The 26553-nt window shown below is 48.0% G+C and overlaps 1 protein-coding gene across 2 annotated transcripts in view; it reads left to right on the forward strand.

Annotated features, from left to right (window-relative positions):
* Window positions 1-3035: 3035 nt before the first annotated feature.
* FLRT2 (fibronectin leucine rich transmembrane protein 2) overlaps window positions 3036-26553 on the forward strand; it is a 50191-nt gene continuing 26673 nt past the window's right edge. The window contains exon 1 of one of the 2 annotated variants that reach the window (XM_073587729.1): window positions 3036-3607. The gene's annotated coding sequence lies outside the window, so the exon portion shown is untranslated. Of the gene's footprint in view, window positions 3608-3695; window positions 4854-26553 lie in introns of those variants that run through there. The other variant, XM_073587738.1, reaches the window with a different exon arrangement.

Consider the following 26553-nt stretch of genomic DNA (forward strand, 5'->3'; position numbering starts at 1 on the left):
CGCTGGCCTGAGAAGCAGATTGTTAGCTCTTTGGGTCATTAACTGGATTCCAAATATTCTGCACTCTAATAATCTGGTACAAAGCCCCCAGACAAGTCTACTGGCCACTGGGGGCCACATGTGTTTTCTAGGGACAGCAAGCGGTTAACACTTAGAAATATTAGAACCAGACAGACCTGAAATCAATTAGCTGAACACAAACTGAGTAAAAAAGTAGAGAAAATGAAACTGGCAGGATTTCTTTTTCTGTAGGAAAACTCTCCCTGTACTAGAGCGCCACCTGTGTTAAGGTAGAGATACTGCACCCTTTGTGGGTTGAAACTTGGGAGCAGCATGGAGCCCTCATATTACTCTGGATGGACTATGTCTATGTGGATAATGTTGTGTGCAATGCAGTTATTGAACTGATGCAGTAAACAGGAAAGCAGCATTTAGTGTAGCATGGATTGATGTAGCTGTAGGTAAGTGGCAAACTCCACTAGATAAGGATCTGGGATATTAGAAGCATCCATGTTACTATCAGACTATGTGCAGACTTCTGTGTATGGTACATGTGCGTTATTAATTACTTATATTGTATAACTACAGAGTATAGCATGTGTAAGAGATATTATTATTATATAGTGCACCCAATACCTACCTTAATCAGCATTTTATGATGATGATGATAATAATAATAATAATAATAATAATAATAATAAAATGCACCATGCCATAACTAGAAGCTTGCACATTGCATATATGATGTTATAAATAATAATATTTGCTGTCTTCCAGATTTCTTAATGAACCTTTTCTGGTCACATTTGCTCTTCACCAGTTTAATACTGTGCCCTCATCTGAGCCAGAATTGGTCATTTGACCCCATGATGTAATGACTTTCTTGACATTTTGCATGGGATTGTCTGATTTCTATGATCTGGACTGAAGGGTCTGAGGACCCCCCATGTGCACCAGGGCCCCCCTCATCCCCTGCCTGGTGCATGGAGCTGCGCACTGTGCAGGGCTCAGGCTTAATAGAGAGTAAATGAGAGACTTGTAGGTTTCCAATCTATTAGGACACAGCCATTCTTGGCCATGATCCGCAGATATAGAGCTGTCCTCCCCCTGTCAGGGGCTTGTGTGCTCTGGGCTCAGGCTGCAGAGCTGTCACCCCTGAGTGATTCATTACAGCTGATAAGATCATTCACTTTCCTGTAATCTGGAGAAAGGGCTTTTAAAGACACATTCTCTGCCTGTCCAGGACATCAATCCTCTGCCAGTGAGAGGTGATGTGAGGCCCATTCACACACTGGACATCACCTGCTGCCTGCACCGGGCCCAGAGGAGGAGGCAGTCAGGGCTGATTGATGGCCTGCAGTGGGGGGGCTGGGGAGATGTGGGGGGCTGTGAGCAGGACGAGGTTGTATCAGGATAGTCCCTATTGTGAGGTTCTGGGGCTGAGGAGATGTGGGGGTCCTGGGGAGATATGGGGGTCCCGGGGCTGGGGACATGTGGGGTCCCTCGCCTGGAAAGATTTGAGGGGGGGGCAGGAGACATATGGGGGTCTTGGGGCTGAGGAGATGTGGGGTCCCTGGGCTGGGTAGATCTGGGGGTCCCTTTGCTGGGGAGATGTGGTGGTCTTGGAGCAGGGGAGATGTGGGATCCCTGGGCTGGGTAGATCTGGGGGTCCCTTTGCTGGGGAGATGTGGTGGTCTTGGAGCAGGGGAGATGTGGGATCCCTGGGCTGGTTATATGTGGGGGCTGTGACTAGAACGTCGTATCAGAATAGTCCCTATTGTGAGGTTCTGGACATGGGGATTTGTTGGGTCCCTGAACTGGGGTTGGGGAGATTGGGGGTTCCGTGGTTGGGGAAAGTAGGGTTCCTGGGGTGGGGAGATTGGGGATCCCGTGGTTGGGGAATGTAGGGTTGCTGGGGTGGGGAGATCTGAGATTGGGGAGATGTGTGGGTCCCCATACTGGGCAGGTCTGGGGTTCCCTGGACTGGGAGAAATGGGGTCCCAGGGCTGGAGAGATGTGAGGGCAGTGAGCTGGACGTTGTATCAGAAAATCTTTTCTGTTTTGAGTTTTTATATAAAACAATGACTTTTCTAAATAAACAACTTTGTATGGTTTTGTGGCCCCGACAGATCTGTGCTCCAAATTAACAGGAGGCTCAGGCATTAATGAGGGACCTGATGCTGAATCCTTTCCAAACCCCCGTAATGACCCAATTAGCGCACCCTCATTAGAAGCTCATTAAAAGCCTCCCTGTCCCGAGCAGTCATGTAGAGTTTGGGGGTCTCCTCAGCCCACCCCGACTGCTCCATACCATACACTGCCCTCTGCTGCATTTCTCCTTCATCTGTTGCCCCTGTCACCCCCTTTACAGAGTGTCCAGGTCACCCCCTCCCTGACCCTAATGGCTGTAGGAAATGGCTGCGCCTCCACTGGGTTTGGAACCTAATTTATTCAGGGGATAATGTGGAGTTGTTGCCGGAGACAGCAGGGGAAGGGTTAAGTGACTGCCATGTCCATGGTCGGATCGGTGGCAGCTGCTCGGACCTGGACAGACAGTCTGTGACTGCCCAGTGGGATGTGGGGAAGAGAATCTGAGACTCCGGAGCAGAAACCCCCCAGATGCCAGCACTGGACAGAGACCCCTCTAGCCTGGGGCCACGGGACCCCAGGGTGCAGTCCACAGCTCAGGTTTATCCATGTATGCAGCCCCCTTTCCTCCTGGCATCTGGTTAACCCCATGTATGCGGGTTGGATCGTTATCGTTCAGCAATAATCTTCATACAGATGGGAAGGGGTTAAGCCTCTTCCTACCCCACTGGTGCAGGACTAGCATGCGATGGGTTAATCAGCAGAGGTGGCTGTCGGACTTGTGGCTCAGTCTGCTGCTGTCTGAGAGTCTGCTGCCTAAAAATGTGGGTGATGTCTGGAGGAGGAGAGAGGAGGAGCTGGTGGGGCGCAGGGAACAAGAGCCTGGCCGGCTAGGGACGGAGCTGCTGCCATGTGCAGCCTCAGGCAGGGAGGCAGCACTGAGGGGCCAGGCAGGACCCCAATAACACATCGCCTGAGCTCATTTGCATGGCTCCTCCCAGGATCTTTTAATGTCTGCAGTGCTGGGAGCAGGAGGCAGGGTCAGGAGCGGGAGGCAGGGTCAGGAGCGGGAGGCAGCGCTGGGCTGCGCTCACACTGAGCAGTGAGGACAGGCGGCTGCTGCGCTCACATCCCCTGTGCGGAGCTCTGCACGGCCGCACCGACACTTCCCGTGGGATTACTGTGACGCTGGGGAGCAGTGACCCCTCCGAGGAGCCAGGACCCCGGGATGTGCTACTCGGACACCAGGCGCAAGGTGGAAGATGCTTCACTCTCCTGAGGGGGCTCGGATCGCGCCGGAGACCCCCGGGGGAGGCTGCAGGAGTCCGCGGGGCACCGGCCACTCACCCCCCGCCGCCGGCCCGGCCATCAGCCCCGCGAGATTGGATTGAGCCCCTGAGCGGCTGCGGGAACCCAAACCCAAAGTTTCATTGGATTCTAGAATATTTTGGATGCTGAAAGGAAAGATCCAGAGGGGCTTCAGGATGAGAAGTCGGAGAGGAGAGCGAGACCCTCCCAGGTAAGAGGCGCCGGGCAGCTGCGCCCCCGTCTATAGGGGCCACTGAGTAGAGCTGTCGGTCGGTCGCCCTCATCTCCAGGCAGCTTCTCTCCCAGGCTGACAGCATCCATAGGTAACCAGTGACTGATCCCAGGTGTTATTGGGCTATAGAGCAGATACATGGGGGTCTTCCCCTGGGGGTCTGGGGCTTTCTGTTGGATGCAGGAGATGAATTGTCTGCGATCTGATCGGTGGGAACAGCACAGTCCGTGGAACTCGCGTGTTTTGCGTATAGACCTGTATACCTGTCATCGAGGGTCTGTGGGCGATCAGTGCGGGGGTGAATATTCATCTGAGATCGATCGTATATGATCCATAGATTATATATCATGTAGGAACAACATGTATGAGATCTGGGGGAAAGACGCTACATGGGAACAAGTCTCTGGAGAAGGATCTGGGTGGATCAGTTATTCAGGGAAGGATCAGATCTGCAGGGAATGGTGACGGGGATGAGTTATTTGGCATCAGGTGGGGGATCAGGAAATCTCCAGTCTCATTCCTGCACTAGTGGGAAATCGATTATTATTGCAGGAAGGGTTCAGTTATTTTTGATCAGAGGGTCACTGTCACCTCAGAGCAGCGCTGGGGGCGCTACCCCTGATTGCCCCCCAAAAAAGAGGGCACCATGCTCTGTAATAACTACCGGGGACTTATGTCCAGTATGATGGAGTGGGCTGAGACCCCAGAGCCCACCCTGGATCCTGGTTCTGTGGGTCCACTGTGTGGCTGCTCCCCCCATTAACCCTGTGCTGTCTGCTCCTGGCTGTGTGTGTCACTCGGTGCTGACAAGTCAGGTTTATGGGATGTGACCAGATCCCATATAACAGGGTGAACTCCTGCTCATATAGTGCAGTGACTAAGTCCTCACCTGCCCACCAGTGATGGTGCCACCGTGCAGGAACCTGTGGTGCCACCGTGCAGGACCCTGTGGTGCCAGGACTGCCCCCTGTCCGAGCTGTGGCAGGATTTGGGCATGGCGCCTCTCCAGAATGGAGCAGCATATGGGTCTTTATACTCGGTGACAGCAGGCTCATTAACTGATGGGGTTGAAGGCAATTCTTCCATTATAGTTAAGTGGTACAAATTGACTAGATGAGGCTATTATGGGTTATGAGGCTCAGGGCAGGAGCAGCCTCCATCTCCAGGCAAACACTTAATCCATATTATCTGCTCTAAGCCTGGATTCCTGAGGCTGATCACACAGGTGAGGGGGCAAGAAGGGGTTGTCAGGTCACCCAGACTGTGGCAGGCAGACGCAGCACATCGCATTCCTGGAGATTGGGGATATAGGGTCAGTGAATCCTGCTGGAGGCGGCAGCAGATGAGGGAGGAATTGGCTAAAATCTGAGCAGTCCTGGCTTTCTCTTGGCTTTGACTTCTCATTTTTGCTCCTGTTGTGGATAATAGGGGTTGTAGTCCATGAATACCTGTGAATTATGTAGGGATATAGTGATGAACTGTAACCATGAAATCCGGCTGTGCTCCCCGTAGACAGGATGAGTCTGTGACAAGCGGCGGAGATGGAGACTGACGTCTGAAAGGATCATCCTATATCAAGTGCAGCTGACTTACTGACACAGCCGCTCCCTGGAAATTTTTGGGGGCCTGATGACTTGTGTCAGGAGGGCTTCATCTAGAAGTGACCATCACCTTGTGCCTTGATGGATGCCTCTGGTCATATGGCCTCTGCCCCTCCGCCTGATGGCATGCTACATGGCACCACTGGGTGACCCCCAGACCTGCACCCCTTCCATCCCGGTCCCCCCCTGACTGAGCAGTTTGTGCAGAGTTGATTCGCATTCAGTTCATTACTGACCTCTATCTCTAAGAACTGTGCAGCCATTGTTAGTGCGGAGCCATGAAGCCAGGCTCTCTGCACAGCCAACTCCTCTCTCCCAGCTCAGGGGAAGCAGGATTTATTTCCTCTATAAACCTGGACAAATTGCACATTATAAATGGAGAATATAATGGCAGGCAGCGGCTGTAACTTTACATGCCCGCTTTAATATAATACGTCAGCTCTGTGGCGGCAGGAAGGGAGAAAGCGGCAAATTTATTCTCGAAATTGTAAGAATTTAGAACTTGCATTATTGTTTTAGCTGCAGGAAAATGTGGAGGGTAATGGGAATGTTTCCTGGCTGAGACAGGGAGAAGCAATTATTATGTCATGTGCAACAATAAGAGAAAATACAACAAGAATAGCAATAATACAAATATGTTTGTGTTTTATCATCCTCCCCATTCTGCCGGAGCAGGATATATAAGGGGCATTACTAGGGCTGTATACTATAAGATCCAGTCCCATACAGAATCTGCGGTGTCACATTAACTGGATCCAGTGCCTGCAAGTGGCTGATGCTCCATCACTAATGTTACAGCTCTGCTACAAGTCAGTGGTAGAACTGAGACAAAGTAACTGAACTGTGACAAAGAAAAAGTCTCATTTACAAAAATAAATAAATGTAAATATTTACAAAAACAATTAAACCCTTCAGCTATATAAATGTACGGTAAACAAAGCATTGTGTTAGTTTATTCCCTACGTAGACAGATTGGGCCCATGCCCTGATTGTTTCTCTCTGTAAGGACGGTCAGGATATGTGCACCAGGGTTAAGTCGTGGATTTTCCATTTAGGTTTTCCAGACAGAAAATCCGCCATGTAATATAGTAGCAGAATTGTAGATGAGATGTTTGCCAAATTCCCATTAATGCAACGATTGAAACGTGCGACGGATCCACAGCGCAATGAAATCCGCAGGAGACTTTCTCCACTGAGCAAATTCCTAAATGTGTCCGCAGATGCAGAAAATATTAACTTGTCTCATGGAGGCAACATAAGGCCTGATCTGTACCTACAAGTCATAGGCACCAGAGGCAAAATATGGGGGGAAACCGGGGGGAGAATGGAGGTAAAATATGGGGGGAAACCGGGGGGAGGATGGAGGTAAAATATGGGGTGAAACCGGGGGGAGAATGGAGGTAAAATATGGGAGGAAACCGGGGGGAGAATGGAGGTAAAATATGGGAGGAAACCGGGGGGAGAATGGAGGTAAAATATGGGAGGAAACCGGGGGGAGAATGGAGGTAAAATATGGGAGGAAACCGGGGGAGAATGGAGGTAAAATATGGGGGGAAACCGAGGGGAGGATGGAGGTAAAATATGGGATGAAACCGGGGGGAGAATGGAGGTAAAATATGGGGGGAAACCGGGGGGAGAATGGAGGTAAAATATGGAGTGAAACCGGGGGGAGAATGGAGGCAAAATATGGGAGGAAACCGGGGGGAGAATGGAGGCAAAATATGGGAGGAAACCGGGGGGAGAATGGAGGTAAAATATGGGGTGAAACCGGGGGGAGAATGGAGGCAAAATATGGGAGGAAACCGGGGGGAGAATGGAGGTAAAATATGGGGGGAAACCGGGGGGGGGGGGGGGGGAATGGAGGCAAAATATGGGGGGAAATCGGGGAGAATGGAGGCAGAAGCCAAGAAACAGAAGTGCAACCTGCGCAACTGCTCAAGGGATCTGATGGAAATCGGCCACAGGGTGTACTCATCATATGGTAGATATAAAGGACCGAGAGATTGAGGATTACGGGGTTACATATAAAAATAGAGAGTCCTCAGTGGTTGATACTTTTTAATGGCTGACTGAAAAGATGGTAACAAATTGCAAGCTTTCCAGACTACTCAGTTCTCTTCATCAGGCAGACTAATACAAAATCTGAAGAATCACATATTCTTACATATATTTACCTTATCGGGGTCTGCTGCTGTCACGAAATGCAGATAGAAAATGTATCATATAATGGCCTATTGTAATAAATATAATGTAAAATAAAGTATTAATATATAATGTCATATGAAGCAATAATATAAAAATATCATTTATGTAATAGAATAATATAATAGTATTCTTATTTATATCATGTCATGCATACATCAGAATAATACAATAATCTCCAGATATAATGTATGACGCGATATTATATATTACCAAATATCACAAAACTATATATAATGTACTATTTATCATTATTCATTATTATAGTGCCATTTATTCTGTGGTGCTTTACAATAAAACATAATATTGCTGTGAATGTCGGGTCTGACGGAGCCGAGCCTTATCCACAGGCGTTGGCTCCTCGGTGTACGATGGGTGATTACTCTGCCGGTTCTGCAGCCTCATACTTCTCACCGCATACATTTTTTTTTTTTTACTGGAATTTGTAAAATATGACAGGGGTTTTTTTTTGGGGTGAAGTATTTTTCTAATTTTTGCAGTTTCCAAAAGTTTTCTGTTCGTTGTAGAGTAAATAATCATTGTAAGCTTTAGTCTTCACCTAGTTTATTTATTGACATGTACGAGTCACCAAATTATTATTGTGGTTGGTTCACATGATGTAGTTATTGTTTTTACACATTATACCATCGTGTTCTATTGCCTCTTTCTTCGGGATGTCACCTGGTGGCTCATGCCTCTTGTGCTTCCTTCCTCAGTGATATCACCTAATTATAATTTATTTAATTTATTTTTTATAGTGCCAGCATATTCTGCAGTGCTGTACAATTAAGAGTGACATGTACAGACAATAAAGACAATACAAAGTAACACATAGATCACCAGATACAGGAGGAGCGAGGAGTCGGCTCCAAGCTGCAGTCTGTAAGGAAATAGGGGGGACAATAAGTAGCTTCTCATGTACAGTCCGGCCATCGTTCTAATAAACAATGTACGGGTTATGTTATAAAGCTGTATGAGCCAGTCATTAGGCATTACCTGGTGCCTCATTACTTTTATGTCTCAGTGATGTCACCCAGTGCCTCCTTCCTCAGTGATTTCACCCAATGCCTTTTTTCGTTGATGTCACCGTGTCTTCTTTCCTCATTGATGGTCACCCGGTGCCTCCTTCCTCGTTGATGGTCACCTGGTGCCTCCTTCCTCGGTGATGTCACCCGGTGCCTCTGGCCTCTTAATAATATTATTATTATTATAGCGCCATTTATTCCATGGCGCTTTACCTGTGAGGAGGGGTGTACATAATAAAAACAAGTACAATAATCTTGAATAATACTAGTCACAACTGGTACAGGAGGAGAGGACCCTGCCCACGAGGACTCAGTCTACACGGGATGGGTGAAGATACAGTAGGCGAGGGTAGAGCTGGTCGTGCAGCGGTTTGGTGGATTGGTGGTTACTGCTGGTTGTAGGCTTGTCGGAAGAGGTAGGTCTTCAGGTTCTTTTTGAAGGTTTCCACAGTTTGCGAGAGTCTGATATGTTGGGGTAGAGGGGATGCGCGGAAGAAAGCTTGTATTCTATTGTGGGAAGAAGAGATGAGGGGAGTAGAGAAGGAGATCTTGTGAGGATCAGAGGTTGCATGCAGGTAAGTACCGGGACACGAGGTCACAGATGTATGGAGGACACAGGTTGTGGATGGCTTTGTATGTCATGGTTAGGGTTTTTAACTGGAGTCTCTGGGTAAGGCCAGAGTCATACTTAACGTATGGAAAATCGGTCCGATTCTCTCGGTCGAGAGTCGCACAAATGTTCTCCGTATGGTCATCCGTGTGAAGTGCGTTTGCAATGCAATGATGCGATTTTCTCGCACCTGTGTATCCATATGGCATCCGTATGGCTTTGCATTTCTCACTGATTTTCCCCATTGAATTTAATGGCTCCATGGGCTGCTATGAGGAAAATGTGTGCAAATTTGTCGCAAGCTACATGGATGGTCCGTGTGGTGTCCAATTTTTTCTGGCACCAATAGACTTGCATTGGCGAGACTTGGCCGACATGCGTGTACAATGATAGCATGCTGCTATTTCTCTCGCATGTAGAATATGCCCGAGGAAAAAAAAACGTGATGTGAGCTGCCCCATAGACTAACAGTGGTCTGAGTGCTATGTGATATTTTATCGCATAGCACTCGTCCGTATTCAACGCTAGTGTGACTCCGGCCTTATAGGGATCCATTGAAGGGATTGGCAGAGAGAAGAGGCCAGGAAATAGCGGGGGAACAGGTGGATTAGTCGGGCAGCAAAGTTTAAGATAGATTGGAGGGGTGCGAGAGTGTTAGAGGGGAGGCCACAGAGCAGGAGGTTGCAGTAGTTAAGGCAGGAGATGATGAGGTCATGGGCTAGGGTTTTTGTAGATTCTTGGTCGAGGAATGTACGAATCCGTGAAATATTTTTGAGTTGAAGTTGGCAGGAAGTGGAAAGGACTTGGATATGCGGTTTGAAAGAGAGATCAGTGTCGAGGATTACCCCGAGGCAGCCGGCTTGTGGGACTGGGGAGAGTGAGCAGCCATTTACTTTAATGGATAGGTCCGTTAGGGGGGGGTCACGTGAGATGGGGGAAAGATGATGAATTCTGTTTTGTCCATATTAAGTTTTAGAAATCTAGCGGAGATGAAGGATGAAATAGCAGACAGACATTGTGGGATTTTGGTTAGTAGGGAGGTGATATCTGGTCCAGAGATGTAGATCTGTGTGTCATCTTATGCCTCCTTCCTCAGTGATGTCACCCGGTGCCTCCTTCCTCAGTAATGTCGTGCCTCTCCAGTGCATTGCGGGCTCCATAATATCACTTGATCCCATACGCGCCCCTCCTGCTCCCTGTGCCGGAGACGTGTCCACTTTATTAAAGTCATAACTCTGCTGCTCAGTGGGTTTCTCCTCTGTGACGTGTCGCTGCTTTGATACAATCGTACGCAGCCTCATTACCTCCCATAACATTAGATATTATATCCACCGGAGATACAGAGTCCGGACTGAGGCCGAGCTGCCTATAAATAATCTATGAGACTTCGTGAATGAGTGTGAGGTCTCTATGATCAATCGTCCGTCTACATTATATCCATTATATAAACAGTCGGCCGCGCCATCCTCACACAGACACCGTCAATTATTAATAACCGTGGATATAAGACATGGCCCGATACAACGACCTGGCGAGACGCCTCCCTGGAGGACTACAGCCTCGGCTCGTCAGCTGTAATCAGTGAGCTCCCCTGCAGCGCCCCCACAGGAGAGATGCAGCATTACACAGATCTGATTATAATTATAACCCATGGGCGGTTGGTGTAAAGTATGGACGCGACAGGTCCTCCAGGGAGCGAGACCTCTGTGTAGCTGCTCTACTTCTCTACTAAATGATCAAGGTCTCAAGTGACCAACATTTTCTAATAGGATATTGGAAAATGAGTTTTGTGAATGAGACGAATTCTCAACACAAAGAAAATAAATGGAGAAACGTTACAAAATAATAATTTCATTCCTAATAGATCCAACATATTCCACAGCACTTTACTATTCAGCAGAGACATGGACACAACAGAAATTACAGAGCGACACATAATTCAGTAATTACAAGACGAGTGAGGACCCCGACCACAAGAGCTCACAATCAATGATGAGTGAGGACCCCGACCACAAGAGCTCACAATCAATGATGAGTGAGGACCCCGACCACAAGAGCTCACAATGATGAGTGAGGACCCCGACCACAAGAGCTCACAATCAATGATGAGTGAGGACCCCGACCACAAGAGCTCACAATCAATGTGAAGTGATGACCCTGACCACAAGAGCTCACAATCAATGTGAATTGATGACCCTGACCACAAGAGCTCCCAATCAATGATGAGTGAGGACCCCGACCACAAAAGCTCACAATCAATGATGAGTGAGGACCCAGACCACAAGAGCTCACAATCAATGATGAGTGAGGACCCCGACCACAAGAGCTCACAATCAATGATGAGTGAGGACACCTACCACAAGAGCTCACAATCAATGACATGTGAGGACCCTGACCATAAGAGCTCACAATCATTGACGAGTGAGGACCCCGACCAAAAGAGCTCACAATCAATGATGAGTGAGGACCCCGACCACAAGAGCTCACAATCAATGACATGTGAGGGCCCCGACCACGAGCTGACAATCAATGACGAGTGAGGACCCCGACTACAAAAGCTCACAATCAATGATGAGTGAGGACCCTGACCACAAGAGCTCACAATCAATGATGAGTGAGGACCCCGACCACAAGAGCTCACAATCAATGATGAGTGAGGACCCCTACCACAAGAGCTCACAATGACAAGTGAGGGCCCCGACCATGAGCTCACAATCAATGACGAGTGAGGACCCCGACCACAAGAGCTCACAATAAAAGATGAGTGAGAACCCCGACCACAAGAGCTCACAATCAAAGACAAGTGAGGACCCTGACCATGAGCTCACAATCAATGACGAGTGAGGGCCCCAACCACAAGAGCTCACAATCAATGACGAGTGAGAACCCCGACCACAAGAGCTCACAATCAATGACGAGTGAGGACCCCGACCACAAGAGCTCACAATAAAAGATGAGTGAGTACCCCGACCACAAGAGCTCACAATCAATGACGAGTGAGGACTCTGACCACAAGAGCTCACAATCAATGACGAGTGAGAACCCCGACAACAAGCTCACAATCAATGACGAGTGAGGACCCTGACCACAAGAGCTCACAATCAATGACGAGTGAGAACCCCGACCACAAGAGCTCACAATCTATGTGGAGTGAGGACCTCGACCACAAGATCTCACAATCCATGGCGAGTAAGGATCCCAACCCCCGAGAGCTTACAATCTGAGTGAGGATCCCGACCACAAGAGCTCACAATCTATGACTAGAAAATAACTCTAAATTAATAACCATTATATCATAATAAATGTTTTCCCTCCGTTTCTTCGTGCTTCTGCTTTATTTCTTTTATCCTAGAAATTATTAAATCTAAATAACAGTAGACACAAAGTGACAGTTTTGTGGATAAATCGTCATATTGTTCACACGGAGCAGAAACGACGTTTGTAGACGATAGGTAATAGTGATGAAGGACGGGCCAAACTTGACGTTGTATTAGAAATTATCCTCTTACTGGTAAAGCCAGGATGATCCCTTCTGATGTAAGTGACTACGTGACGGCTCTAGGCGGCTGCAGGAGGCTGACACCGGACTTTACCCCAGATTGGGCTATTTTTGGTGGTTATTCTGCATGTGGTCCTGAGTCACAGCCTCCTGGTCATTACTGACTCATAATCTCATTATCAGCCTGATAAGGCATGTGCACAGCAGCCTCCGCTCACCGGCTCCCCCTCCTGGCCATATTGATCCTTTCACCAGAGTAGATACAATGTAGCAGACACTTGTCTGTGTAAGGGTACCGTTACACCTAGCGATGCACCAGCGATCCCGACCAGCGATATGACGCGGTCAGGATCACTGGTGCATCGCTAGGTGGTCGCTAGTGAGCTGCCACACAGGCAGATCTCACCAGCGACATAGCGGTGGTCGGGGATCGCTACTTACCTGTCAGACGCGGCGATCCTGCGTCCTCCCGCCCGGCTCCACGCGTCCCTCGTCGTCACAGCAGGAAGCCCCAGCAGGAAGTGACTGACGAGGAATGGCCCAGGACATTCTCGCGCGATCAGCGATAACCAGCGGGGAGCCGGTCGGAGGTAAGTATCACATGCAGCGATATCGCTAGCAATATCGCTATAACGTAACAAAATCGGTGACTTCACAGCGACATTGCTAGCGATATCGCAGTGTGTAACGGGGGCTTAAGGAGACGTCTGTTCATCTAGAATCTGATAATCCAGAATTACTGTTAAATCAGTGACTATCAGATCCCAGTAATCACATTTTTGAATGTCCAGATAGTTTTTTATTATTAAGGCGGGTCTGGGGCAGCAATTACTATGTATAACGTACACCACTCCCCAGGGGCCCAGCGGGTTATCGGGGCCAGTGTCGCCTGCAGCAGCTGTGGTTAGTGATACTGGACCGGCGTCACCTGTACTGGGATATCTGGCCACGTCGTGTAATGAGCTGCAGATTTCCGATGTCATCCCTGGGTGACATGGAGCGACAGGGATAATATTGTCAGTTTAGTGCGCTCCTTCAGGCTCCTGAATTATTTACCAATAATTTATCCTCAGCCGCCGCAGTAAGAAGAACAAACCGTTAATGCCGACCAAACAAAGAGACTCCCTGCAGAAACGCCGGAGGCGAGAGACGATGAAACGTACAGAAAGAAGCTGGAAAACAGGGAGGAAATGAGAGCAGCCGCACACAGCCAACACCACGTACTCACTGCACCACCCCCCGATAATGTAGTCTCTAGGTCCCCACTAATACATTCTCCTCAGTTCTCCATATATTCTACCTACCTCCCCCAAACGATCTATTTGCCCCCATAACAAAATCTCTGACCTTCCTACAATCACTCACAGCCACACAAAAAATGACTACTGACTGCAACTGACAAGAAAGGCACCTAGATGTGCAGGGAGCTCCCCCTAGTGGTGACTGCAGGAAGAATCTTATGTATTTCTGTATATAGGGAGCTCCCCCTAGTGGTGATTGCAGACAGGATCTTATCATATATCTGTATACTGGGAGCTCCCCCTAGTGGTGGCTGCAGACAGAATCTTATCATGTATCTCCGTATACAAGGAGCTCCCCCTAGTGGTGGCTGCAGACAGAATCTTATCATGTATCTCTGTATACAGGGAGCTTCCCCTAGTGGTAACTGCAGACAGGATATTATCATGTATCTTTGTATACACAGAGCTTCCCCTAGTGGTGGTTGCAGACAGGATCTTATCATGTATCAATGTATATAGGGAGCTCCCCCTAGTGGTGACTGCAGACAGGATCTTATCATGTATCTGTATACAGGGAGCTCCTCTTAGTGGTGGCTGCAGACAGAATCTCATGTATCTCTGTATACAGGGAGCTCCCCCTAGTGGTGGCTGCAGACAGAATCTTATCATGTATCTCTGTATACAGGGAGCTCCCCCTAGTGGTGGCTGCAGACAGGATCTTTTCATGTATCTCTGTATACTGGGAGCTCCCCCTAGTGGTGGCTGCAGACAAAATCTTATCATGTATTTCTGTATATAGGGAGCTCACCCTAGTGGTGATTGCAGACAGGATCTTATCAAGTATCGATGTATACAGGGAGCTCCCCCTAGTAGTGACTGCAGACAGAATCTTATCAAGTATCGATGTATACAGGGAGCTCCCCCTAGTAGTGACTGCAGACAGGATCTTATCAAGTATCGATGTATACAGGGAGCTCCCCCCTATTGGTGGCTGCAGACAGAATATTGTTATTGCTTGCAGGGTTAGGGTTGACGTATCCAGAATTGTCACTTACTTGGATGGGAGCCCACGAGCTCTCGCTGCTCTCTGGACGTGTTATGTGCGCAGCTGAGCTGTAGATGAGTTCTTGACGCTGTCACTGTGGTAAGAGCACCGACTACTGGGATCCCTGTATTTATCGCTCTGTTGGGGACAGCTGCTTGTTCCTGTTGCAGTCCTTGGGACTGGTTGATACTGGATACAATGTTTCATTACGTGAAGATTCTATAAAAAAAAACAATATTTACTTTATTCTGGAACCGTGTGATTCGCTGACACTTCCAAGCATTATTTACTTATTCATTAAAGGGGTTTTTCATGTGTTACACATCCACAGGTCAGGGGTAGATGTATGATCACTGGAGGTGCGAATACCAAGACACCCATGATCACCAGAATTGGGTTACAAACACGTTTATGTAGATGGGATGTGCGACCCGCACTGCCATAGTCAGGCACACATTCGAATCAGTGGCATGAATATTACTGTGGGGGGTTGTCCGATTATCACGTGCTGTGTCCTCGGCTCATACGGTCCTGCTCAGGGTCATCCACTGTCCGGTGACCCCATCTCCCATCCCCACACACTCCCTTCTCACAATACTTCTGGTTACTTCCCTTTATTTCTTCTACACTAAAAATAATCATCTTCTTCTCTGCTGGTCCCATCCTCCCCCACAGACATTATTAACCCTATAAAGCCCTGCAGGTGACTTGTATTGGAGAGTTTGGGGGTCACGATGAGGCAGAGGGGGTCAGGGTAATGGGGTCTGTCTTAAGGCTGGTATGAAATGGGTGTCTGCAGGAGGTGAGATGCCTTTGATGTCTTATACATTGCTGTTATGCCTCTTATCATGACATCACCGCCCCGATGCAAGGGCTCGTGCACCGCCACTGCAGCTGCGGGCACAGGCCGCCCCACCTCTGGCACTGTGACACATGTGCCCTCCTATTATAGCTGCTACATGTTGGATAGATTCTCAGTCATTTCCTGGGTAAACAGAGGCAGTAGAAGAGGAGTGGTTGTTTAGTCTGTAACCATAGAGATACATCATTCTGCACCAGAGCTGTGAACATAAAACGGCAGCAGATTTTAAACCCAGATTCTTTGCAGTAATACTTTGACTTTTTGTTTGCTGAAACCATAAAATAAATGTTTTCATAAATCTACGTTCCCGGTAATGGCAATGATGGCGCCTTGTCCCAGGAGCTGACGGTCCTATTTGTATCTTCGTGTCCATTATGTTCTGCGTTCCCTTCGCTGGCTGCAGATTTCTCCTGTAAATCCCGGGCTCTGGTGACCGCCGAGGTGACGCCGGATCTAGACCGACACGAAGAACATCCATTTGGAAATGTAAATGCAAATTCTGCACAGCTGTAATATCCGAGGCGGCGGCGGAGGAACGTGGCGGTGACTGCAGAACACAAAGCGTCTTTCTCTTCACCTCGTCAATAGCAGCCTCCTATCTGATGTGAAATCAATGAGCCCCAGACGGCGGCCGCGCGGGGTCCACGGGAGCGTCCCGGACCCCCGCACTAATGCCCCACTAAAAGCATTCCGATAGCGCGATAAGCCCAGGAGCGTACAGACGCCAGACGCCTCACAGCAAGGGTGTATCACACACGGTGGGCTTAGATACATGGCTCAGCAGACAGTATCACACAGGATAGCATTAGATACGCGGCTCAGCAGTCAGTATCACACACGGTGGGCTTAGATACACGGCTCAGCAGACAGTATCACACAGGATAGGATTAGATACACGGCTCAGCAGACAGTATCACACAGGATAGGATTAGATACATGGCTCAGCAGACAGTATCACACAGGATAGGATTAGATACATGGCTCAGCCGACAGTGTCACACAGGATAGGATTAGATACACGGCTCAGCCGACAGTGTCACACAGGAGAGGATTAGATACACAGCTCAGCAGTCAGTATCACACATGGTGGGCTTAGATACACAGCTCAGCAGACAGTATCACACAGGATAGTATTAGATACACGGCTCAGCAGTCAGTATCACAGGATAGGATTAGATACACGCTCTGCAGACAGTATCACACAGGAGAGGATTAGATACACGGCTCAGCAGACAGTATCACACAGGATAGTATTAGATACACGGCTCAGCAGTCAGTATCACACAAGATAGGACTAGATACACGCTCTGCAGACAGTATCACACAGGAGAGGATTAGATACACGTATCAGCAGACAGTATCACACAGGATAGTATTAGATACACGGCTCAGCAGACAGTATCACACAGGAGAGGATTAGATACAGGCTAGCTCAGCAGATGGATCGGTGTCCGGTATTTCTGCAGTTCTTTCCCCTAACGTCTGGCAATGTCGCAGCAGGTAACTGACCATTGCGCTGTCGCAGCGCCGTGACTTGGTTCTGTTGTCAAATTTTATCATTCGCCCCTAGACGCACTCATAAAGTGTCCTCCGCTCCTGGACTCCGCTGCGTCTTCCTGGCTCCGGAGTCGCAGTTACATCAGCGGTTTATTGGAGCAGGACGTCACCGTCTTCTGCGCCTGTCCATGTGGCCCCTCCGCTCTCATCATCACAGGTGGAAACCAAGAAACTTTGTATCATATTCTAGTTAAAATCTTATCATTTTGTGTCTGCAGCTCCAGTGCAGACTGTGTCGCCATGGTAACAGTCTGTTTTTTTTTTTTTTACCTGCTCTGAGAAGTTGCGTGCACAATTATGTTTCAAAGCACTGACAGCAATAACGGTCTCTCTCTCTCACCTCCAGAGCTATAGTTGCTTTTCTGCTGTTGCTTCATGTCTTATCCTCCAGAGTTGCAGTCACTATTCTGCTTTTGCATAAGGAGCAGCAGACCAGATCGGGGTAACGTCCCAATATACACACGGTATCGGTGTAACGTCCTGTTATACACACAGTATCGGGGTAACGTCCCCTTATACACACGGTATCGGGGTAACGTCCCCTTATACACACGGTATCGGGGTAACGTCCCGATATACACACGGTATCGGGGTAACGTCCCGATATACACACGGTATCGGGGTAACGTCCCGATATACACACGGTATCGGGGTAACGTCCCGTTATACACACGGTATCGGGGTAACGTCCCGTTATACACACGGTATCGGGGTAACGTCCCGATATACACACGGTATCGGGGTAACGTCCCGTTATACACACGGTATCGGGGTAACGTCCCGTTATACACACGGTATCGGGGTAACGTCCCGTTATACACACGGTATCGGGGTAACGTCCCGATATACACACGGTATCGGGGTAACGTCCCGATATACACACGGTATCGGGGTAACGTCCCGATATACAAACGGTATCGGGGTAACGTCCCGCTATACAAACGTTATCGGGGTAACGTCCTGTTATACGCACGGTATCAGGGATCAGACTCGGTCTGTGCTGGTGCTGGAGAAGACCCCCCGCTAGTGACCCCCTTACTCCACCAATAACAGATTGGCAGCAGCGCAGATTATTCGGCTAGCACTGGGTGACATTGTTACCTCCCTGCGGAGTGAATAGTGCGGCGAGCGCCATTTTCTGCCTGCGATCCATCGTCACCCGCTCATTTCTCCGCTGACAGACACCCATTACCTGCAGCAGATACAGAACTTCTCCCGGTGTCCGGCTGTCACCGTCACATTAGCGTTCATCTGATAAACGCATCACCGTCTGAGAATTCAGGATCTTCAACTGCTCTGAGAAATCCGACACCTGCGCCCCTGCCATGGGAGCAGCATTGCAAGTATGCTCTGTCCATCCTGAGCCTCCTGGTTCATGAATAAAATTCCAGTACTACAGTGCAGACTGACACACAAGCAGTAAGTGAGAGAATATGTGACTTTCCCCCTGATGGGGGTCAACCAGGATCCAAAACATTTTGTAGCAATTTTTGGATTATTCTAGAAGAATGTGTCAGGACCCAGTGAAGCGCGCGGGTCCGACCCGTGTCACCCATCCCCCGTGTCTCTCTCGGGTGCAGCACATTTCGGCGCAGGGCGTGATGAGTACGTGGATTTGTGATTTTGCTGCCCGGGGCCGTGCCGCTGATTACTCAGGAAGTTTCAACTTTAAACCTCATTTCACGGTTTAAGTGGAAATAAAAAGTAAAGAAAGTTCACAAATTCTCCGCTGTATTGTTTTTGTATCCCTTTCATGTTATGACTTGTCTTCTACTCTAGTCACATCCAGAGCTGCCTACAAACCTCTTATAGAGGCAGAGATGTTCCAAGCAGCTTTAGATGTGATTGGAGGAGAAAACCTCTTGAGATGCCCAAGTTCTGCCTCTGCCTGGATCGCTGCTCTCTGTGCTAAATGGCGCCATGTTGCACCAACATCCAAACTGCGCTGTCCTTTCCTGATGATCGGACTCGGTGCCCTCGCAACCCACCAACAAGGCCTATTGCAGAGAAGGGGGCTGGCCGACCATGGAAAGTAGCCCTTTCTCCACCACTGCCTATTGCAGAGAAGGGGGCTGGCCGACCATGGAAAGTGGCCCTTTCTCCACCACCGCCTATTGCAGAGAAGGGGGCTGGCCGACTGTGGAAAGTGGCCCTTTCTCCACCACCGCCTATTGCAGAGAAGGGGACTGGCTGACTGCGGAAAGTGGCCCTTTCTCCACCACTGCCTATTGCAGAGAAGGGGGCTGGCTGCCATTGAAGTCAGCAGGGATCTGTCTCATCACTATCATATGCATGCACAGAGAAGGGGCTTGGCTGCTGAAATGCACGGTCAGCCAGCCCCACATTGCTGTGGTCACTTGATGGTAGGACACTGCCTTCTGTGTCGGCACAAGCCGTTCGTTGAGACCTCGCAGTCCTCAGTCCTGGATGTGAGCGTACAGGCTGTAATTCGCAGTGAAGTGTCTGTGATCTGGATTGCAGCTCTCTCCACCGACATCTGTTCTCTCCCATTACTGGACCCTGGCGGGCGGACGATCCGCTTTCCGACACTCTCAAATGGAGATTAGGAGAATAATTTCACTTCTGCTAAAATTAAAATAGAACAATCAGACGTTCCCGGCGCTCGCTGTAATGGGAGATAAATAATTCAGCGCTGCTCGGTATTGGCGGGTGATGATGTCACTGCATGCCCTCCATTAACCTTTCACTATCAGGAGAAGATGCAGGGACCTCCGGTCACTGTGGGAAGAGACCCCCATATCTCCACGTGCTCCCCAAGATATATGACTGTAATGACCGGAGGTCCGAATAAGATCCAGTGGGTCACAAACCAAGACAGAGGCAGAAATCCTAAAAGAGTCTTTACTCAAACAGCAGATAAAGTAGAACTTAGTATGTGGAAGAAACAGATTGAATACCCTTATACACTACACTCAGCCGGAGCTGAAACCACTATGTCAATCCAAGGTTTTCTGAAGAGTGTATTACACAGGAATTTGAAATAAATTTACCTATCAGAAAGGTCAGTTCAGGTACTCACAGAACAGGTGTAAATCAAATGTAGTGAAATCAGGGACCCCCTGGAATGGCACACTGAGTATAACCTATACAAACCTACAATAACAATACATATAAATATAATACAAAGGTCCTTAAGTGCTTCAACTAGGGATAACTGGGTATCTATGACTATGGTACCTTTAACCTGAGGTGAGTCTCGCAGGCATATAGATTGCATTGGCTGCAGCCAGTCCCAAATCTTCGGCGCCAATCAGTTGCAGTAACACAAGGTTCCTCGTCTTGTCGGCCGGTGTCGAGCCCAAACGCCGGGGACTTATAGTTCTGTAGCCTCAAGATGCTGTGTCTCCTCCTGTAGTCCTCATGAATTCTCCTAGAAGCAATACGCCTGGTTCTGTATAAAATGTCTGTCCAATATTACTTCTCAGCTCATCACAACAGGGACTCCACAGAGCTCCACAGTCACACAGCTCTCAGGAAAGCTCAGGCTTTGTTCCACAGCAAGGTCTGATAAGCGTTCAATCTCTTTGCTTCTCACAAGCTGCTCCACACACACAGTGTCTCTCAGGTCAGTCTCTCTTCCTCTTCTGGAAGCTTTCCTTACAGCTCTAGACAGCTAACACTAGGCCCCACTCCCAGCACACACAGATTCCCAGGTACTCGCAGCACCTGCTCTTAGCTGCAGCAGGCAAACACCACAGGGTCCTAGTGCTCTCCTGGTGTAATCACAGTTCACCCTCTTACACAACCACCTTAATATTGCAGAAATGATGACCAGAGAATGGCTGACACCCGAGAAGATTTCCAGGTAGCCTCCCTGGTGGACCACACACCCGTGACCACTATCACAAGTGATACAGTGATGGGGCGGAAGATGTCACAGCTTCAGGCGTCTCTGTGCAATTTCTCCTCACATCTTCTCACTCTGTTTCTTATTTCTTTGTAGCAATCCTGCTTGTTCCTTCTCCCTCTTCTTTATTCCCTGTTTCTCCTCATCTCCATCATTCTCCTGATTCTTCTTTGCTGGCGGCCATTTTATCTGCTTCGTCTTTTCTTTATCTTCGGCTTCTTAATCTTATTGGTTTCTTTTACATCTTTATTCCTTCTTTCATTTCATTCCTTATTATTTTTTCTTTTTCCCACCTTTCTTCCTCTTCTTTTGTTTTTCTGCCCCTTATTTCTTTCCTTCCTTGTTTTCCTATTTTTCCCCTTTTCTTTTTATGTCCTTTCTTTCTTTTCTGTCTCATTTTGCTCCCTTTTCTCATGTTTTTTCCCCTTGCTCTGTTGTCTTTTCTTTTTATCTTCTTCTTTCTCTTTCCATCTTTCCTGTTTATCTTTTGATGTTTATCTGTTTATTTCCATCTTTCTTTCTTCCTTTTGTTACTTCCTTTTTTCTTCTTCCTCCTTCATTATCTTGCCATTTAATTTTCTTTGTTTGCTTTTCTCATTCCATGTTTTCTTTCTCATTTTGTCTTTTCCATTTCTTTTGTTACCTTTCTTATTCCTTCTATCTGTCCTTGTTTTCTTCACTCATCTTTATATTTCCTGTCCCTAGTTTCCTTTCTTCCATTCTTGTTTGTCCTTTCTCTTCTTCCTGGTGAAGAAGTTGATGAATTGTGTCTTAGTTTTGTTTTTCCATGGAGCAGACTTTGTCTTCCTTGTACTCCAGACATTTGTTTAAATGATGGTAATTCTCCCGAGATGTAATGAAAGGTTATGAGGACTGTGCCCCCCCCCCCCCAGAGGCCAAGTTACCGATCGTAGACCCTCCAATGGACTTCAGATCGAAAGAAATGCAAAAACTTACAGCGGACACTGACCTGCAGGGGAAGAGCTCAGATAAAAGAGAGCATGTTGTATTTGTCATGTATCTCAGCTCTGCACTGTGTACAGTGTATATATCATGTATCTCAGCACTGCGCTGTATATACATCTCGTGTGGTGAGACCTGCAGGGTTTGTATCTCCCCAGATTCGCCTCCAGGTTTTCCAATCCTCCATCTCTCCCTACAAGTCTCCGCATTCATTGTGTAAATAATTTGTATCAAAAAGAGCAATTTCCTCCCTGCGGATCCTCCGTCACTGAACAGAAGATGCAACACGGAATATTGTTAAAAAGTTACTGCAGATCCCCAGCTTCCTCTTCCGTCCACTTCCTACAGCTTCAGCCTCTTCTTCCTCCTCCTGCTTCTTCCTCCTTTCTCCTCCATAATCTCCTCCCCATCCAACCTCTTACTCTTATCGCTTCCTCCTCCTCCAGCTTCTTCCTCCCCCTCCAGCCTACTCCTCATTTCACTTCCTCCTCCACCCACTTCCTCATCCTTCAGTTTCCTCTTCCTGCAGCCTCTTACTCTTCACACTTCCTCTTCCTCCAGCTTCATTCTTCAGCCTTTCTTCTGCTTCAATCTCCTCCCAATTTTTCCTCCTGCCTTCTCTTTCAGCTTCGTCATTCTAACGATTGCTCCTCCTCTAGCTTCCTCCTCTTTCAGCTTCCGAGTCCTCCTCCTTTAACTGCCTTCTCTTCCTGAGGCTTTCTCTTAATTCTGCTTCTTCCACCTCCCGCGTCCTTCTCCTGTTTTCTCCTCCTGTTCCTGCTGTTTCTCTTCCTATTTCCTGCTTTCTCTTCCCGCATCCTCTGCCTCTCACGTCCTTTGCTTCCTCCTCCTTCCTCTTCCATTGCCTTTTGCTTCATCTTCCAGTTTCCCCTGCCTCCCGCTTCCTCCTCCCTCTTCCATTTTCCTCTGCCTCTCGCTCCTCTTTTTGACCACCCTGATCTTCTCTTCCATACATAGTGAGATACTGGAAATCTGTGACACCAGGGTGCCGGCTCCTTCCTGGAGACCTGGCCCAGGTTATGTGACTGACACTGTGTTCTGTGTATTGGCGCCACCCAGGTACATGACACGGACATACAGAGCAGATACCGTATATAGACTGTGCATATAGAAACGTATAGATCCTGATGTTTATGTTTATACTCCTTTCTGGCTCCTCCCCTTATTGTGGATCCTCCCATTACTGACACCTCCCCTTATTGTGGATCCTCCCATTACTGACACTCCTCCCCTTATTGTGGATCCTCCCATTGCTGACATCTGACGGTTCTCCCCTTATTGTGGATCCTCCCATTACTGATGCTCCTCCCCTTATCAAGATTGTTCTCTTTACTGATTCCCTTCCCATTATGGAGACATCTCCCATTATTATGGACACCCCTCTTACTGATGGCCCTCCACTTATGTAGGCACCACCCATTATTGAGGCCACTCTCATTTTTATACATACTCCTCTTACCGATGCTCTTTCCTTTATGTAGGCCTCTCCCATTATGGAGGCTCCTCCCCTTGCAGGCACCCCCTCCTCAGAGTATATGCAGCAGAGGTTATATAATCTGTCCTTATTATAATCATCTCTTTGACGTCCTGCAGAGCTTGTGGTATGTACAGTAGCCAACCTGAAGAAGCAGAGCTGCAGTGTAAAGCATTGGAGACAGCAGTAACACGACGCAGTGATGAAACTGAGGGTGGATCTCAGAATTTAAGTCAAAATAGCTAAGGAGAAGTAACATCACAACTGTGTGCTAGCATGTAAAGCATGGGAGACAGAGCTGCAGTTTAAGCCTCTGTTGGGAAGGGAAGTGATTTTTTTTATTTAAATGTTACTTTTAAAACATTTTGCTGACTTTTTGGACATGTATTCAAAAACGTATCTATTGGGGTCACCTAGACCCCCAGGGCTGCACCAGTGATGTCACCAACCTGTGTGATGTCATAAGATGTGAGGGAACCGGATGAGTGTCTTATGGCGTCAGTGCTTCAGTCAGAGCTTTAGGCAGAGGACCCCCATAATTAAGGCTCCCGGGCTCCTGGATACCCAGGTCACCATCCTGATTTCTTCTCCTGTAACATACGCGGATGTCGGTGTTGGTGTGCAGCACATTGAATGTTCAGATGGGGTCGTGGTGGTGGCTGTGATGGCCAGGGTCAGTCAAGTGATTGCTAATATTGGGGTTTGCGCATTGGCCTCTGTAACTAAAGTGTTCAAGTAAAAAGAAAACGCGACCCCCTGAAGGACGGAAACCATCAGCTGTTGTGGAGGGACAGCTGGGGCAGCTCTTATGTCCCTGCACTGATGTGTGGGCAAGGATATACAGTATATATATACTGTGTGAGGAGGTATATATGCACATACTATGTCTATGTTGGTATATTCTGTATGCGGGTATACACAGCTACAATCACCGTTATCCCCTCCTCCTTTTTGAAATTTTCCAAATTTACCACTTTTTCTGACTCCTGCAGTCTCAGGATTATTCACCTCTTCATGACCAGCATACTTAGTATGTAGTAGAGACCCTCTGGTAGTTATAACCTGCTGTTCCTCTGGCTGTTACAACCTGCTGCAGACGTGATGCATAGCCACACTCTAGCTTCTAGAAAGGACCTTAAGGAATCTTAGCACAGTCCCGATAATCTTGGACTGTCAAGAAAGTGGTGTCCAAACAGTTAAAATATGAGATCAGGTATTGATATTGGGTTATATAAATATTCCAGTAGCATGTGTATTATGTATGTGTATCTGTATAGATACAGTTGTGTGAAAAAGTGTTCACCCCCTTCCTGATGTCCTTGTCAAGACTCTAATGTCAGGACCCTGTCGGCTTCGGCAAACTGCCACGCCGAGCAGGGTGACTTACCCACACTATGGGAGAGCGCGGGGTCCAATACAGTAGTGACGATTCAAGCAGACAGGACCTGCGGCACTGAAAATAGTAAGGAGTCCCAGGACCTAGATCATGTGACGGCAGGGGGCGGGGCTTAGTGTCCTACTGCTGCAGATGATATAATGTACCTACTGCAGGGAAACTGTAGAAGAGGAGAGGAAAACGCAGATCAGACAAGTGAGGGTTCGTACAAAGAGAGGGCTGTGCGGTACCAGAGGGACGAGCAAAGAATAGTCAAGTCACAGGCAGAGGGTCATACACGAGAGGTAGCGCAGTACAAGAGGGACAGGCAGAACTCGTAACAGGGACAGAACTGGGTCAAAAGAAAACAAGCAAGCAAGATATCAGGCACAAGGCACACGTACGCACGAGGTCAACTAACTCAGCCGAGGGCAGGAGTGTAACTTACACCGGACCTAGGTCAAGTTAGCATTAAATAGCTGTCCTCTGCCAGAGAGAGGCAGAAACAATTAACCCCTGTCTGACAAGGACGGGCCAAAGACAAAAGCCCATCCTGGATCATGACAGTCCTATTCTTTTGCATGATTGTCACACTTAAATGATACAGATCACCAAACAAATGTTGAATACACAAGGAACACAAAATGCAGTTTATAAATGAAAGTCTTTTTTATTAAAGGAAAAAGAAATCCAAACCTTCAGCAACCACTGCAATCAAGTGTTTGCGATAACTGATAATGAGTCTTTTACAACTGTCTGGACGAATATTGGCTATTCATCTTTATTCAATTTTTGTAATTCAGCCACATTGGAGGTTTCCGAGCATGAACCACCTTTCTAAGGTCATGCCACAGCATGTCAAGCAGAGTAAAGTCAGGACTTTGACTAGGCCACTCCAAAGTCTCAATTTTGTTAAGTCATTCAGAGGTGGACTTACTGGTGTGCTTTGGATCATTGTCCTGCTGCAGAACACAAGTGTGGTTCATCTTGAGGTCAGGGACAGATGGTCAGGCATTCTCCTTCAGGACTTTTTGGTAGACTGCAGAATTCATGGTTTCAGTTACCACAGCAAGTTTTCCAGGTCCTGAAACCGCAAAACAGCCCCAGACCATCACACTACCACCACCATATTTTATTGTTGGCATGATGTTTCTTTTCTGAAATGCGGTGTTATATCTACACCAGATGTTACGGGACATACACCTTCTAAAAAGATCAACTTTTGTCTTGTCAGTCCACAGAGTATTCTCCTAACAGTCTTGGGGATCATCAATATGTTTTCTGGCAAAACTGAGATGAGCCTTTATGTTGTTATTGCTCAGCAGTAGTGTTGAGCATTCCGATACCGCAAGTATCGGGTATCGGCCGATACTTGCTGTATCGGAATTCCGATACCGACTTCCGATATTTTTTCAATATCGGAATTCGGCATCGGAATCGGAAGTTCAAAGTTGATTGACAGCCTGACGTCATCATGATGCGCGGTGTGTGCGCATCATGATGCGCCGTCATTTCGGGCCTTCCGGGGGTCTCTGCCGGCCTGCCGGGGGGCTGTGTGGACTGCACGGGGTCTGTACCGGCC

The sequence above is a fragment of the Dendrobates tinctorius genome, unplaced genomic scaffold (assembly GCF_039654945.1).
Source record: "Dendrobates tinctorius isolate UK_male_01 unplaced genomic scaffold, ASM3965494v1 ptg000010l, whole genome shotgun sequence".
NCBI classification, from domain to species: domain Eukaryota; kingdom Metazoa; phylum Chordata; class Amphibia; order Anura; family Dendrobatidae; genus Dendrobates; species Dendrobates tinctorius.